General features: G+C 42.2%; 6 non-coding genes across 6 annotated transcripts; all 6 read right to left on the reverse strand.

Annotated features, from left to right (window-relative positions):
* Window positions 1–4266: 4266 nt before the first annotated feature.
* Window positions 4267–4348, reverse strand: TRNAL-AAG (transfer RNA leucine (anticodon AAG)). Its single transcript has one exon. It is a non-coding gene; the product is annotated as a tRNA-Leu (tRNA).
* Window positions 4349–4750: 402 nt separating this feature from the next.
* TRNAL-AAG (transfer RNA leucine (anticodon AAG)) lies at window positions 4751–4832 on the reverse strand. Its single transcript has one exon. It is a non-coding gene; the product is annotated as a tRNA-Leu (tRNA).
* Window positions 4833–5852: 1020 nt separating this feature from the next.
* TRNAL-UAG (transfer RNA leucine (anticodon UAG)) lies at window positions 5853–5934 on the reverse strand. Its single transcript has one exon. It is a non-coding gene; the product is annotated as a tRNA-Leu (tRNA).
* A 3612-nt stretch (window positions 5935–9546) lies between these two features.
* TRNAL-AAG (transfer RNA leucine (anticodon AAG)) lies at window positions 9547–9628 on the reverse strand. The gene has a single exon. It is a non-coding gene; the product is annotated as a tRNA-Leu (tRNA).
* Window positions 9629–10016: 388 nt separating this feature from the next.
* On the reverse strand, window positions 10017–10098 carry TRNAL-AAG (transfer RNA leucine (anticodon AAG)). Its single transcript has one exon. It is a non-coding gene; the product is annotated as a tRNA-Leu (tRNA).
* A 1047-nt stretch (window positions 10099–11145) lies between these two features.
* Window positions 11146–11227, reverse strand: TRNAL-UAG (transfer RNA leucine (anticodon UAG)). Its single transcript has one exon. It is a non-coding gene; the product is annotated as a tRNA-Leu (tRNA).
* Window positions 11228–17854: the final 6627 nt, after the last annotated feature.

Genomic DNA, 17854 nt, shown 5'->3' on the forward strand with positions numbered 1-17854 from the left:
CACTTTTTCACTTTTTTCACCTTTTTTCACCATTTTTCACTTTTTCACCATTTTTCACGTTTTTCACCTTTTTTCACTTTTTTCACCATTTTCCACTTTTTCACCATTTTTCACGTTTTTAACCTTTTTTCACTTTTTTCACCATTTTTCACTTTATTCACGTTTTTCACCTTTTTTCACCTTTTTCACCTTTTTTCACTTTTTCACCATTTTTCATTTTTTTTCACTTTTTTCACCTTTTTCACCTTTTTTCACCTTTTTTCACCTTTTTTCACTTTTTCACTTTTTTCACCTTTTTTCACCATTTTTTACTTTTTCACCATGGTGTGAAAGGATCAGTACCTTTGTCACCCAACATTAACATGCTTGGGCCTTGCATTCTCATTAACCCCTTATTATACATGAGAATGTCCTCTCTTCGTTCTCCTAGGACGGAATGGCAACCTAGGATCACCATCAGCACGGTACTCCTCATTATAAAAGCACCACCTTGGGAAAGAAAAACATTAGCAATTTGCACTATGCTTTGCTCAGACAGTTTTTTTCGTCTCTTTCCGATTTCAGGAATCTCGTGGTTTAGTCTCTTTCCAATTTCAGGAATCTCGTGTTTTAGTCTCTTTCCGATTTCAGGAATCTCGTGTTTTAGTCTCTTTCCGATTTCAGGAATCTCGTGTTCCTCCAAGCTTAGATTGGCATCTGGAACCTTTCGCTTATCCGACTGACATCTCCATCTTTGCTGCCAGCACTGCAGCTGTCTCAATTCCATATTGTCAAACACCTGAAATCGAAATACAAACAAATCAATTCTTATTAATGATTTGGGATTCGCCCTGCGGCTTGTACTCTTTACACTTTAGATTGATCAATATATATCGTAATTGATCTCGTTGCTTTATGGTTCTCATGAACTCTGTTTACTCTTATTGGTAGATTGGAGTTAAACTTCACGCCCCTACCTCAGTACTATCCTCAGTACTTACCTGTTTAAAATATGCTCCCGCGGACTTCACCTTTGGAAGCTCGCTTCCCCGTTTGGAAGCTCTCACCTCATTGCAGCTCACTCCACATCCCCCCCTATCTGTCCATGCGCGGCCGTCGCATGCACAGATTACGGATGCCACACCTGTTGCTGCTTTGCAGGTGAGCCTGCAATGCTCTTACTCATTATCGCATTTACTTGTCTAGAACTTCATCGCGATACCAGCTCTGCTAGAAGTTCTGTGTGTTGTACCCTCTGATCAATGTTTGCCGTGCCACTACCCCCAGACTTCACAAAAAAAACGGCTGCCTCCCTGTAGGAAGGAGCGCTTTGCACTTAAACTACACAGGGTGCAGGGCTAAGCATACCAGCGTCACATGCCTGTATGCAGATCCCTGAATGCCCACTTGGGAGGTAGTCACCTGGCAAACACCGTACTGATACACTGTCACTCTGTAAACGGCAATTCTATCATCTGTATAATTGCCCCATGAACTGCTGTCAGTCCTTGTTCTTTGTGCTACAATTGACAGGAGCTGGAAAAAACATATTTGACCAACCAAAAAAAAACCGCACAAAAAAACAGCCCAGCATAGACCTCTCAGTCAAGCTCTGGCCCTGTCCACGACAAAAACCGGAAAAAACGTTACCGCTCTGCATCAGCGGCGACGGAAACCCGTATTGGTCAACTCCCTTTTTTTCCACCTCCGGCACCCCCCTGATGCACTGTCCCCCCCTATACTCTATTGGGAACTCATGCTGCACCACCCATTAAGGTGCCCCACTTACAGGAAGAATCCCATAAGCAACACAGTACAGACACTTTCCTGACCTGCACTGCTACGTGTGTCCCTGCCCCTAGCTGGGACACTTTTCCTATCCGTGCTCCTGCTAATCATACAGTAATAGCTTGTTGCACGTATCCTGGCATTCCTCTCCACGGACTCAGGGAAAACCTCTGGGGAAATACTTTGAGACCCGAGACACACAGTAGCACGTCTCTGTATTTCTACCCCCCCTCCCTTTCAGCTGCTCTGCCCGGAGCCGCGAGCCCAGCCTGACGTGACGTGGATCCCCCCCAGCCCCTCCTCCCCCCCTGCCATGACGTGTGGGGGCCATGACTCTCGGGGGCGGGCTCTCTCCACTGCCGCCATTTTGAGTCCTGGACTGCCAGCTAAAATGGCTGCTCCCATAGCAGCCTCTCGTTTCCTATATCCTAGGAGAGAACACAAAATGCAAATAGAACATACATTTTTTATGCAGTTACACACAGATCAGCCTCCGCATTCCTTCACGTCTCAGCTGTAATCCGAACTGCAATCAGACATACGGATCCCCAGAGACGCGGGAATCTTTCTCACTCTAACACAGACATAACTAAGAACCGCCCGAGCGAGCTATACGACTCCAAACCACTTTAACTGTTTTAACTGTTAACATCCCAGCTAGAACATCAACACAATACAGACATTGACAAAACATGTTATCAGCAGCACCGACTGGAAATGCGAGAAATGTGCAGAACATCTCACAAACAGAAAGACACTCGCTTTCCTCTTCTCTCCCTTCTACTCAGCTATCTCTCTCTCTCTCTCTTCTCTCCCCTCCACCTGCTTGACAGCCGCCCCCCCTTATCTCTTCCGCGGGCAGCTCTCTGCTAAACGAAAACACAGCTGGCATCACTCCCAGTCTCTGGACGGGGAGAAAAAAAAACAAAACCAACACAGAAAAAGGAACAACACACAAAAAAAAATGAAGCACGCAGCCTCCCCGCTGCAATTAACACAGACTGTACACCTTAACACATCATTCTCTCCTTGTTATAACACCCAAATACAACACATATAATGCCATATAACAACGTAACAACGTAAATCAAACTTGCCTGAGCAGAGGACTTCGTAGGCCTGCCAATTCGCCCAGCTTGTGGCAACTTCACGAACCTTGAGTGGACCCCCTGGAATTACTGAGCCATCTCTGTGTACCCACACTGGCTCAGCGGATCGATCTCCAGCGGCAGCTGCCAGCCGGCCTCGGAGCTTCCAGTCACCTGCGACCCGGTTTTGGCTATGACTGATGTGCACTTTCAGTCAAAGTTTAACATCCACGCGGTTCGCCGCTGGTTTCCACGAATTGCAGCAGCCCGTCGTGTGCTTGCTTGGCTCACGCAATGCACACTCTCACACCAGCTTATCAGTATCAGCTTGATAAGCTTTACAGTCCGCGTCCGTCTATTCCGCTTGTTTTGCTGTGGAACATCTTGAAAACCTCTTCTTCGGCCCCGGCCCGTCTGCCTGTTTCGCTAGGCAGGGAAGGGTTTCAGGCACCACTGTTATAAACTGTTCTTATCACCTTGCTTCGACACCATCGTCTCACAGACTGTGAGATCACTTGACTCTCCACACAGCAAACAGGATATAGACTTGCTCAGGCTTCTTTCAATGTTTCCGTCATTTATTCAAGTCACAGGAATACAGATAGATACATTCATCATATCCTAGCCATGCCAATCTTCATGTTGCGTTATAAGCTCATGATTAGACTCCCTCTTGAAGTCAATCAGGTACCTTCTTCCTAACTACGTTACCCTAAACTACATATGTACAGCATACATTATATCAGATTACAGAAAGGACGAACATGCTTAGGTCCCAGTCGGCCTTGCGAGCTAGTGCAGAAGGAAGAAGCAGAAGTGAGTTCTCCATTGCTTGCTCCAGCTTTAATACCGGCTAGGAAAGAGAAATATGACATCATCTTCGCCACCCCCTATATCAGTCTATTGGTGGACCCACTCATGGTGTCATCATACCCGCCTACTCGATTAATAATCGATGAGACATTTGACATACATGCAGGAATGTGAATATTTACAAAACATGACTGATGTTTATTGTTCCAGGCCCAGGTCAGGGAGACCTGCGGCCTTGATCAGAACAGCTTCTTGGTATGTTCTAGTTCTGCTGACAGAACTGCAGATTTTCTCTCTTCAGAGAAAATCCCCTTAAAGGGCAGGTCTGCTCATCAAGCCTTTTTGACTAACTCAGTCCAAATAACTGAGGCCTACTTAAATTATAACACATGTAAAGGTCTTAAGCCATTGTAAGCACTTTTTTTTCTAAACTGTATTCCTTTGTAGCGGTGAAAGAAAGTGTGGTGCTGGGAAAGCCTCATTCATGTTGTTGTGCAAGCTGATGGAGGAAAAGAGAAGTATTTGAGCTTTCTTGTTGTTGATGAAGGGACGTAGTAGATCCACAAGAGGCCTGCGAGGCAAGATAGAAGTTGTAGACTGGCAGTGGTGGGATTTGAACCCACGCCTCCGAGGAGACTGGAGCCTTAATCCAGCGCCTTAGACCGCTCTGCCACACTACCTTGCCGATATCGATTTTTTGTGTGCTTTTAAAATGAGGTGTGTATGAGTGGAATGTTGAGTGGTTCATTATTGTGCCATCAACAAGTAATCAACTGGGGACATGCTGCATGTATGCACCTATTCTCAATACCGCAGAAAGAGAAAACACTTGACAGTACTGGCTTTGGTTCTATGCCTCTGATGACAGCACCTAGGAAAGTGCAGGTAAAGCACTCTATGCCACAGCAGAATCAATGGATTAGTCTTCTCAAATGTAACCTTTTCTGACCAAGATAAGCTCCTCAAGTGGCCCTGATGTATAAGCTTGGACAAGTATTTGAGAAAGTGTTAAAGCCAGAGGAGCTGAGGCCTTATCTTTCCTACATAGTATATCCTTGTCAAGCAAGCGAGAAGTTAAAGGCTGGCAGTGGTGGGATTTGAACCCACGCCTCCGAGGAGACTGGAGCCTTAATCCAGCGCCTTAGACCGCTCGGCCACACTACCCTGCAGATGTCTACTCTTGCGTGCTTTAAGACACGTTTTTCAAGAGTCAAAGGTTAAGCGGTTAATTACTGTGCCATCAACAGGTTTATCATCTGGGGATATGCTGCATGTTGGCAGCCATTCTCAGTTCCATAAGGAAGAACGCATAACAGTACTGACTTTTGTTCCATTGCTCTGATACCACTGAGTGCAGCACCTACTGTCCGATCGCTTTTCCGATCGCTTTTCCGATCGAAAATCAGATCGGATATGCATTAAATTATCTATCGAACCAACTATCTGCCAAAAAATCTCATGGTGTATTCCCATCATGAGACCCTGGAGGAAGCCTTCAAATAATTTTTGCATCTCAAGGAAACCGACCTTACTGGGGCAAGTGGGGAAAATGCCAGGGAACCCCTGAAAAGTCCTGAAGGAAGCTTGGGCTTCCAGGGAACCCTGGTTGAGAAAACCTGCTTTGGCCTAGCGTACAATAAAAGACATCCTCTCGAACCCCTAACTGCCCACGTAGTTAATGTATCAGCTTTTATGCAAAAGTAATGTCACCTGTCTAAAAAAAATCACAATTGTCCACTTACGTACAATGTACAATGTAGCCCGTAGCACTGGAATAGATGCTATTGCACGTATACCTAAAATCCCATTCACCTACAATTGAGAGGAAACATTTGCCTACTATTGGGTAATAGGGGCAGATCTCACCTCAGTCATCTAAATGAGATCTTTGCCCTGTTTACTTTGTAGAGAGTCCTATCTGTTGCCACTGTTGCTGTCAAAAGGTCCTCCACAGCCAGGAGTTATGAGCTGTGGCACATTGTCAGAATCCAGTGGAAAAGTGCATGTAAAGGTCTTAAGCCATTGTAAGCACTTTTTTTTCTAAACTGTATTCCTTTGTAGCGGTGAAAGAAAGTGTGGTGCAAGCTGATGGAGGAAAAGAGAAGTATTTGAGCTTTTTTGTTGTTGATGAAGGGACGTAGGAGATCCACAACAGACCTGCAAGGCAAGATAGAAGTTGTAGACTGGCAGTGGTGGGATTTGAACCCACGCCTCCAAAGAGACTGGAGCCTAAATCCAGCGCCTTAGACCGCTCGGCCACACTACCTTCTTGATATCAATTTTTTGTGTGCTTTTAAAATGAGGTGTGTATGAGTGGAATGTTGAGTGGTTGATTATTGTGCCATCAACAAGTAATGAACTGGGGACATGCTGCATGTATGCACCTATTTTCATTACCGCGGAAAGAGAAAACACTTGACAGTACTGGCTTTCCACTTTTTCACCATTTTTCACTTTGTTCACCTTCTTCACTTTTTTCACCATTTTTTTACTTTTTCACCATTTTTCACGTTTTTCACCATTTTTCCACTTTTTCACTTTTTTCACCTTTTTTCAATTTTTCACAATTTTTCACGTTTTTAACCTTTTTTCACTTTTTAAACCATTTTCACTTTTTCACCATTTTTCACGTTTTTCACCTTCTTTCACTTTTTTCACCATTTTTCACTTTTCACCATTTTTCACGTTTTTCACCTTTTTTCACTTTTTTCACCATTTTTCACTTTTTTCACCATTTTTCACGGTTTTCACCATTTTTCACTTTATTCACGTTTTTCACCTTTTTTCATTTTTTTCACCGTTTTTCACTTTTTTCACCTTTTTCACCTTTTTTCACCTTTTTTCACCTTTTTTCACTTTTTCACTTTTTTCACCTTTTTTCACCATTTTTCACTTTTTCACCATTTTTCAAGTTTTTCACCTTTTTTCACTTTTTTCACCATTTTTCACTTTTTCACCAATTTTCACGTTTTTCACTTTTTTCACCTTTTTCACTTTGTTCAGCGTTTTTCACTTTTTTCACCATTTTTCACGTTTTCACCATTTTTCACCATTTTTCACTTTTTCACCATTTTTCACTTTTTTCACCGTTTTTCACTTTTTTCACCTTTTTTCCACTTTTTCACCATTTTTCAACTTTTTTCACTTTTTTCACCATTTTTTTACTTTTTCACCATTTTTCACGTTTTTCACCTTTTTTCACTTTTTAAACCATTTTTCACTTTTTTCACCATTTTTCACTTTTTCACCATTTTTCACGTTTTTCACCTTATTTCACTTTTTTATCCATTTTTCACTTTTTTCACCATTTTTCACCATTTTTCATTTTTTCACCGTTTTTCACCTTTTTTCACCTTTTTCACGTTTTTTCACTTTTTCACCATTTTTCATTTTTTTTCACTGTTTTCACTTTTTTCACCTTTTTCACCTTTTTTCACCTTTTTTCACCTTTTTTTCACCTTTTTTCACTTTTTCACTTTTTTCACCTTTTTTCACCATTTTTCACTTTTTCACCATTTTTCACGTTTTTCACCTTTTTTCACTTTTTTCACCATTTTTCACTTTTTCACCATTTTTCTCGTTTTTCACCTTTTTTCACTTTTTTCACCATTTTTCACTTTTTCACCATTTTTCACGTTTTTCACCTTTTTTCACTTTTTTAACCGTTTTTCACTTTTTCACCATTTTTCACGGTTTTCACCATTTTTCACTTTTTCACCATTTTTCACGTTTTTTAACCTTTTTTCACTTTTTTTCACCATTTTTCACTTTTTCACCATTTTCACGTTTTTCACCTTTTTTCACTTTTTTCACCATTTTTCACTTTTTCACCATTTTTCACGTTTTTCACCTTTTTTCTCTTTTTACGATTTTTAACTTTTTCACCATTTTTCACTTTTTTAACCGTTTTTCACTTTTTCACCATTTTTCACGGTTTTCACCATTTTTCACTTTTTTAACCATTTTTCACTTTTTCACCATTTTTCACGTTTTTTAACCTTTTTTCACTTTTTTCACCGTTTTTCACTTTTTCACCATTTTTCACCTTTTTTCACTTTTTTTCAATTTTTTCACCTTTTTTCACTTTTTCACCATTTTTCACGTTTTTCACCTTTTTTCACTTTTTAAACCATTTTTCACTTTTCACCATTTTTCACGTTTTTCACCTTTTTTCACTTTTTTCACCGTTTTTCACTTTTTCACCATTTTTCACGTTTTTCACCTTTTTCACTTTTTTCACCATTTTTCACGGTTTTCACCATTTTTCACTTTATTCACGTTTTTCACCTTTTTCACCTTTTTTCACTTTTTCACCATTTTTCATTTTTTTCACCGTTTTTCACTTTTTTCACCTTTTTCACCTTTTTCACCTTTTTTCACTTTTTCACTTTTTTCACCTTTTTTCACCATTTTTCACTTTTTCACCATTTTTCACGTTTTCACCTTTTTTCACTTTTTTCACCATTTTTCACTTTTTCACCATTTTTCACGTTTTTCACCTTTTTTCACTTTTTTCACCATTTTTCACTTTTTCACCATTTTTCACGTTTTTCACCTTTTTTCACTTTTTTAACCGTTTTTCACTTTTTTCACGTTTTTCACCTTTTTTCACCTTTTCCACCTTTTTCTCCTTTTTTCACCTTTTTTCACTTTTTCACTTTTTTCACCTTTTTTCACCATTTTTCACTTTTTCACCATTTTTCACGTTTTTCACCTTTTTTCACTTTTTCACCTTTTCACGTTTTTCACCATTTTTCACTTTTTTCACCGTTTTTCACGTTTTTCACCTTTTTTCACCTTTTCCACCTTTTTTCACCTTTTTTCACTTTTTCACTTTTTTAACCATTTTCCACTTTTTCACCTTTTTTCATTTTTTTCACCATTTTAACACGGTTAATTACTGTGCCATCAACATGTTTATCATCTGGGGATATGCTGCATGTTGGCAGCCATTCTCAGTTCCATAAGGAAGAACGCATAACAGTACTGACTTTTGTTCCATTGCTCTGATACCACTGAGTGCAGCACCTACTGTCCGATCGCTTTTCCGATCGATTTTCTGATCGAAAATCAGATCGGATATGCATTAAATTATCTATCGAACCAACTATCTGCCAAAAAATCTCATGGTGTATTCCCATCATGAGACCCTGGAGGAAGCCTTCAAATAATTTTTGCATCTCAAGGAAACCGACCTTACTGGGGCAAGTGGGGAAAATGCAGGGAACCCCTGAAAAGTCCTGAAGGAAGCTTGGGCTTCCAGGGAACCCTGGTTGAGAAAACCTGCTTTGGCCTAGCGTACAATAAAAGACATCCTCTCGAACCCCTAACTGCCCACGTAGTTAATGTATCAGCTTTTATGCAAAAGTAATGTCACCTGTCTAAAAAAATCACAATTGTCCACTTACGTACAATGTACAATGTAGCCCGTAGCACTGGAATAGATGCTATTGCACGTATACCTAAAATCCCATTCACCTACAATTGAGAGGAAACAGTTGCCTACTATTGGGTAATAGGGGCAGCTCTCACCTCAGTCATCTAAATGAGATCTTTGCCCTGTTTACTTTGTAGAAAGTCCTATCTGTTGCCACTGTTGCTGTCAAAAGGTCCTCCACAGCCAGGAGTTATGAGCTGTGGCACATTGTCAGAATCCAGTGGAAAAGTGCATGTAAAGGTCTTAAGCCATTGTAAGCACTTTTTTTTCTAAACTGTATTCCTTTGTAGCGGTGAAAGAAAGTGTGGTGCTGGGAAAGCCTCATTCATGTTGTTGTGCAAGCTGATGGAGGAAAAGAGAAGTATTTGAGCTTTCTTGTTGTTGATGAAGGGACGTAGTAGATCCACAAGAGGCCTGCGAGGCAAGATAGAAGTTGTAGACTGGCAGTGGTGGGATTTGAACCCACGCCTCCGAGGAGTCTGGAGCCTTAATCCAGCACCTTAGACCGCTCGGCCACACTACCTTGCCGATATCGATCTTTTGTGTGCTTTTAAAATGAGGTGTGTATGAGTGGAATGTTAAGTGGTTCATTATTGTGCCATCAACAAGTAATCAACTGGGGACATGCTGCATGTATGCACCTATTCTCAATACCGCAGAAAGAGAAAACACTTGACAGTACTGGCTTTGGTTCTATGCCTCTGATGACAGCACCTAGGAAAGTGCAGGTAAAGCACTCTATGCCACAGCAGAATCAATGGATGTAACCTTTTCTGACCAAGATAAGCTCCTCAAATGGCCCTGATGTATAAGCTTGGACAAGTATTTGAGCAAGTGTTAAAGCCAGAGGAGCTGAGGCCTTATCTTTCCTACATAGTATATCCTTGTCAAGCAAGCGAGAAGTTAAAGGCTGGCAGTGGTGGGATTTGAACCCACACCTCCGAGGAGACTGGAGCCTTAATCCAGCGCCTTAGACCGCTCGGCCACACTACCCTGCGGATGTCTACTCTTGCGTGCTTTAAGACACGTTTTTCAAGAGTCAAAGGTTAAGCGGTTAATTACTGTGCCATCAACAGGTTATCATCTGGGGATATGCTGCATGTTGGCAGCCATTCTCAGTTCCATAAGGAAGAACGCATAACAGTACTGACTTGTGTTCCATTGCTCTGATACCACTGAGTGCAGCACCTACTGTCCGATCGCTTTTCCGATCAATTTTCCGATCGAAAATCAGATCGGATATGCATTAAATTATCTATTGAACCAACTATCTGCCAAAAAATCTCATGGTGTATTCCCATCATGAGACCCTGGAGGAAGCCTTCAAATAATTTTTGCATCTCAAGGAAACCGACCTTACTGGGGCAAGTGGGGAAAATGCCAGGGAACCCCTGAAAAGTCCTGAAGGAAGCTTGGGCTTCCAGGGAACCCTGGTTGAGAAAACCTGCTTTGGCCTAGCGTACAATAAAAGACATCCTCTCGAACCCCTAACTGCCCACGTAGTTAATGTATCAGCTTTTATGCAAAAGTAATGTCACCTGTCTAAAAAAATCACAATTGTCCACTTACGTACAATGTACAATGTAGCCCGTAGCACTGGAATAGATGCTATTGCACGTATACCTAAAATCCCATTCACCTACAATTGAGAGGAAACATTTGCCTACTATTGGGTAATAGGGGCAGATCTCACCTCAGTCATCTAAATGAGATCTTTGCCCTGTTTACTTTGTAGAGAGTCCTATCTGTTGCCCCTGTTGCTGTCAAAAGGTCCTCCACAGCCAGGAGTTATGAGCTGTGGCACATTGTCAGAATCCAGTGGAAAAGTGCATGTAAAGGTCTTAAGCCATTGTAAGCACTTTTTTTTTCTAAACTGTATTCCTTTGTAGCGGTGAAAGAAAGTGTGGTGCTGGGAAAGCCTCATTCATGTTGTTGTGCAAGCTGATGGAGGAAAAGAGAAGTATTTGAGCTTTTTTGTTGTTGATGAAGGGACGTAGGAGATCCACAACAGACCTGCGAGGCAAGATAGAAGTTGTAGACTGGCAGTGGTGGGATTTGAACCCACGCCTCCAAAGAGACTGGAGCCTAAATCCAGCGCCTTAGACTGCTCGGCCACACTACCTTCTTGATATCAATTTTTTGTGTGCTTTTAAAATGAGGTGTGTATGAGTGGAATGTTGAGTGGTTGATGTGCCATCAACAAGTAATCAACTGGGGACATGCTGCATGTATGCACCTATTCTCATTACCGCGGAAAGAGAAAACACTTGACAGTACTGGCTTTCCACTTTTTCACCATTTTTCACTTTGTTCACCTTCTTCACTTTTTTCACCTTTTTTTCACTTTTTCACCATTTTTCACTTTTTTAACCTTTTTTCACTTTTTTTTACCATTTTTAAGTTTTTCACCATTTTTCACGGTTTTCACCATTTTTCACTTTTTTTCACCGTTTTTCACTTTTTCATTATTTTTCAAGTTTTTCACCATTTTTCACATTTTTTTCACCTTTTTTTCCACTTTTTCACCGTTTTTCATTTTTTTCACCATTTTTCACTTTTTTCACCTTTATCACTGTAACGCTTGGTGGTGTATTCTCCACAGTCAGCATGCAACGCATGAGCTGGCGTGGAGGAGGTACACACACTAGCACCAGGAAACAAGCTATCCCTAGTATAGTGGAGGGGAGGACTGACTCCAATAGGAGATTGTGGCGCACAGAGCCGGTGCAGACCTGACAGCCACAAACAATGCTTTCGTTATAACGTCTCAGCGCAAAGTAGCGCTGAGCGCACAAACCAGAACTGAGGAGATCAGGACAGGTAGACAGAATGAACGCTTGCTAGCTAGCGGCTACTTAGCGACAGCAAGCGTCCAAAACCAGACAGACTGGAATGAGGCAGCCAATGCGTTGCGGCGATGGCGTGCCTCACAAAGACAGGACAGGATAGTCAGAAAATAGCAGGATCGAGATAGATGAACGTAACACAGATAAATATACAATAAGTATGTTTTCCTAGCGTATTACAATTACAGCTATCAATGAAACTATTTGTTACGTCTGACTAACATATGTATATATCGGCAATGAACCGATATATGACATAAGCAGGAACGCTGACTAGGAATGGAGTAACACAGGGAACAGGACTCAGAAGAATTCGCTATCTCTTCGCAGAGATGAACGCAATCCACAAACAGTAACAGAACAGGATTCAGAAGGATTCGTTATCTCTTCGCAGAGATGAACGCAATCCACAAACGGTAACAGGACAGGATTCAGAAGGATTCGTTATCTCTTCGCAGAGATAAACGCAATCCACAAACAGAACCAGGAGCAGGGTAACTACCTCAGCACGGGTGGTCACGGTACGCGCAACCTACCAAAACGTGCTGGAAAGCTGACTAACTGCACACAGGATATAAACAGTTTGTGTACGTATACATCAGCGACACTGATGTATTAACGTAACACAAATACAAGGAAAATAATAAACGTGCTGGTATGCATATATATTGGCAATGAACCAATATATGATGCAAAGACCAGCAAAGTATCTTTATAACAAGAAACACGATCGGGGGCTAAAGCGACAGCAAGACAGGCTTAGGCTGAAGCTATGAAAACCCAAGGAAACCCTGCAGGAAGCAGATCTTTATACTGAGGTCATCCAATGGGAGCAGACATGCAGATTCCCACACAGGTGAATGATAATCAGTCACAAGCTGACAGCAGGGAAAGACAGACAAAGCTATGCAACTTGCATGGAAATAGATCAGAACTGCCTGAGCTGCAGCACTAATACTTCCAGTAATAGCTGCTGCAGCAGCGATCATTACAGTACCCCCGCCTTTAAAAGTGGATTCCAGACGCTTTTCAAAACTGAAATTTCTAACAAAACAGTCTGACTGATAATTCATGATGACCGGGACAGCCCGGCAAGACCGAATTCCAGAATCAGTCCCCACAAGACTGGACCCATCAGAACCAGAACCTACAGAACCATGCCCATCAGCACTACAAGCCCCAGCGCGACACCCATCAGAACCATGATTTCCAGAAGAAAGCCCTCCGAAACTCCCTGAGCGATACCCACCGCCTTCCAGGAACAGTTCAGAAACGCCAAAGCCTTTGCAATGCCCACCGGTACTGTCTTTACCAACACAAAACCCACTGTTGAACCAGTCCAAGGCACCAGGACAAGTTTTCTCAGAGACCTCCCAGAACACCTTGAAGTTCCAAAGAGATCCCCATAGGTCAGAATGCCCCTTAGGCTCACATGGAGAACTATCAAGAACCCCTATGGAACCTAGGGCAATTCCCGAGTCAGGGCCACAAGGACAAACATCAATATCAGGGCTTTCAGGGACCAGAACCATCTCTGGGCATGCAGGCAGACTGGCAATATCAGAACGTGTTCCCACTAAGGAAGCATCAGAGCACGCTAACACCTTAGACACACTTGGGCATTCTGGCACACAAAGAACATCTGGGCACACCGGCACAAGAGAAACCTCTGGGCATGTCAAGGAACTGTGAGCCTCAGGGTCAGCCAAGACAGGACCAAAACCAGGACTGGCCAAAAAAAAATCATCATGACTAAACTTCGCAACTACTGGACTTTTACACGAGAATGCTGGATCAGACTTAGATGTCGCTGATTCCAGCAAAGTCAGTAACAAATCAGATTCAGGGGCACTAACAAGACAGGACAAATCTTCTGATGTATGCACTGAACCAGACAGGGACTCCACAACTACCTCTGGACTGGACAGAGACTCATTTAATACACTGGATTGGAGCTCATGAGGCGCTGCAGAACAAGTCAGTATTGCAGCAGCCCCCACTGGACTAGGCAAAACTGAGGAATTCCCTGGACAGGAAGGGAACTCTGGAACCTCTGCCACAGCGGCCAGAGAACCAGAATCTTTCAGGATACAGGGCTGGGTTTCAGGAACACTCATCAGACCGGACTGAAATTCTGAGATTTCTATTATTTTGACCAGAGAATCAGAATTATCCATGTTACAGGGCAAGACTTCTGAAACATTCAGAGGACAGGGCTGGAGTTCCTCGGCTGTTACAACACTGGAGAGGGACTCAACATTGGTTAAATCAGACTGTGTACAGGGCAAGGTATCTGACACACTTGCTGACGAGGACAATATTTCAATGGCTTCTGCTTTGCTGGGCAGAAATTCATCAAGTTTTATTAGAGCAGACTTTAATTCCAAAACAGCTGCTAGACAAGTGAATATTACTGCAACACCAACTGAGGTAAGCAGTGCTTCAGCCTCCTCTGCTAGAGGGTTTAAAGTATCCAAAGTACTGGGTGAAGCATAAGACTCTGCGACCACAGCTTCACTGGACAGGATCACTGAACAGTCCATATTGCAGGGCAAAACCATGGAAGCACCTGCTGGACAGCATAATGATTCTGTGACCTGAGTTTCATTGGAGAGATCTACTGCACAATTCATGGTACAGGGCAAATTTATTGGAAAATTTTCTGAACAAGGTAATAATTCTGCGATTTCAGGTTCACATAGCAGATGCTCTGAGCTATTCACGAAACTAGAGCGAGGTGTAGAAACAGGAAGATCAAGACACAATGTTTGCGCATCTGAATCACCATTCATTTGTAAAATTGGAAAATTCAGATGCTGGGGTTCTGAGTTTACTAGACAGGATTGCTGGGACTCGGAAACTGATGCAGTGCACCTACTGGCATCTGCTGGATCAGACAGGAGTTGAACTTTATTAACACAGGTAATTTCTGCAGAAGTGTTTGCAGAGACAGGCAAGATTTTTCTGGTGTCTGTTTCACTAAACAAAGAGTCATGAGTACTGGCTAGACTGGACTCGGAAGTCAGCAGGACCTCTGGATTCTCTGCTGAGAAATTTGCGCAGGGCAAGGTTAAGAATGTATCAGTGGCTTCTGTTTTACTGGGAAGTAACACTGAGTTATCCCTGGTACAGGGTGGAATTGCAGGAACTTCAATTTCACACAAAAAGAGCTCCGAATCACCTGCTGAATCAGCCAAAGGTGCTGAAGCAGGCGGGTCAGAACGCCAAATTTGCGAATTCGGAGTCACATAAAAATCATCCAAAATCAGTTCCCACACATCAATCAAGGGAGCCACACGGTCATACCTACACACACCAGCCTCTATTAGGTTATAGGCTGACTTAATGCATGCGTTCAATACCATTTCACTTTTTGCACTGTAAAATTGACAAAATGAACTTGAATCATTCTTCCATTCACAGACCAGGGCTTCCATCTCTCCCCTCTCGAATGGAGGATCCCATGCATACTTAACAGCGAAACATTTAGGCTGATCACAGTCTGCAGATATGATTGTGGCAGGCACATGTATAGGGTTAATTAGCAGGTGATTGGCAGATTCCTTATTCTTAAGAATTTCCAATACCTGTAGCAAGTGTTGAACTGTAGTGTATGCAAACTTCCCTTGGTTCACAAATAAGTTGATTTGTTCAATACTCTGTAATATCTCATCATAATCATACTCAGATAATTCTTTTAAACAAAAATCTTTATTTTCCCTAGCCAGGGAGGAAAGTTCATTAGTAGTTTCATAAGTCCATTTAACTCCCCTGAAAGACAATTGCATTTCATTATCTGTTAATGGCAGAATCTCATTATAGGTCTCAGTCGCTAAGGATAATGATTCTGCAGATTGGACACGTTTCTTAGAACGTTTGCGTTTTGCCTTTGACCTTGCGGTTTTTGGTGATTTATTCAAAGCTGCAGGAAAATTATCAGTAACACTTTCTGCTTGCTGCTCATTCTTGCAAGCAATTGAAGGAGCAGCTGATTGGCCTGCTGCTAGGAGTTCATTAAGAGGAAAAGGCAATGGATCTATGTGCAACCAGTTATGGATCACAAACGCTAGAAATTCCAGCGGTCTATCTTTCAAATCGGAATGATTGAGAACATCAAATGCCCACTGGAATAATTCCCCTTTAAACAAAATATAACTTAGTTGGAGTGCCCAGGTTGAAACAGGAGTCGCTTGGAGATCAGGATTGGTCAGGAACCTGGTACATTCAGAGAAAAACTCATTTTCTGTTTCAGAGCTAAGTTCTTCAAATTTCTTAAAGGAACAGGAACCATAATTAACAGTGTCATACTTTCTGGGAATCCCCCCCCACAATGGGGATTGGTAATGGGGTTTTCATAATGTAACGCTTGGTGGTGTATTCTCCACAGTCAGCATGCAACGCATGAGCTGGCGTGGAGGAGGTACACACACTAGCACCAGGAAACAAGCTATCCCTAGTATAGTGGAGGGGAGGACTGACTCCAATAGGAGATTGTGGCGCACAGAGCCGGTGCAGACCTGACAGCCACAAACAATGCTTTCGTTATAACGTCTCAGCGCAAAGTAGCGCTGAGCGCACAAACCAGAACTGAGGAGATCAGGACAGGTAGACAGAATGAACGCTTGCTAGCTAGCGGCTACTTAGCGACAGCAAGCGTCCAAAACCAGACAGACTGGAATGAGGCAGCCAATGCGTTGCGGCGATGGCGTGCCTCACAAAGACAGGACAGGATAGTCAGAAAATAGCAGGATCGAGATAGATGAACGTAACACAGATAAATATACAATAAGTATGTTTTCCTAGCGTATTACAATTACAGCTATCAATGAAACTATTTGTTACGTCTGACTAACATATGTATATATCGGCAATGAACCGATATATGACATAAGCAGGAACGCTGACTAGGAATGGAGTAACACAGGGAACAGGACTCAGAAGGATTCGCTATCTCTTCGCAGAGATGAACGCAATCCACAAACAGCAACAGAACAGGATTCAGAAGGATTCGTTATCTCTTCGCAGAGATGAACGCAATCCACAAACGGTAACAGGACAGGATTCAGAAGGATTCGTTATCTCTTCGCAGAGATAAACGCAATCCACAAACAGAACCAGGAGCAGGGTAACTACCTCAGCACGGGTGGTCACGGTACGCGCAACCTACCAAAACGTGCTGGAAAGCTGACTAACTGCACACAGGATATAAACAGTTTGTGTACGTATACATCAGCGACACTGATGTATTAACGTAACACAAATACAAGGAAAATAATAAACGTGCTGGTATGCATATATATTGGCAATGAACCAATATATGATGCAAAGACCAGCAAAGTATCTTTATAACAAGAAACACGATCGGGGGCTAAAGCGACAGCAAGACAGGCTTAGGCTGAAGCTATGAAAACCCAAGGAAACCCTGCAGGAAGCAGATCTTTATACTGAGGTCATCCAATGGGAGCAGACATGCAGATTCCCACACAGGTGAATGATAATCAGTCACAAGCTGACAGCAGGGAAAGACAGACAAAGCTATGCAACTTGCATGGAAATAGATCAGAACTGCCTGAGCTGCAGCACTAATACTTCCAGTAATAGCTGCTGCAGCAGCGATCATTACAATCACCTTTTTTCACTTTTTTTCACTTGTTCACTTTTTTTTCATTTTTTTCACCGTTTTTCACTTTTTTCACCATTTTTCACGTTTTTCACCTTTATTCACTTTTTTCACTTTTTTTCACTTGTTCACTTTTTTTTCATTTTTTTCACCGTTTTTCACTTGTTTCACCATTTTTCACGTTTTTCACCTTTATTCACTTTTTTCACCATTTTTCACTTTTTCACCATTTTTCACGTTTTTCACCTTTTTTCACTTTTTTCACCATTTTTCCCTTTTTCAC

This window comes from Hyperolius riggenbachi, chromosome 12 (genome assembly GCF_040937935.1).
Source record: "Hyperolius riggenbachi isolate aHypRig1 chromosome 12, aHypRig1.pri, whole genome shotgun sequence".
In the NCBI taxonomy this organism is placed as follows: domain Eukaryota; kingdom Metazoa; phylum Chordata; class Amphibia; order Anura; family Hyperoliidae; genus Hyperolius; species Hyperolius riggenbachi.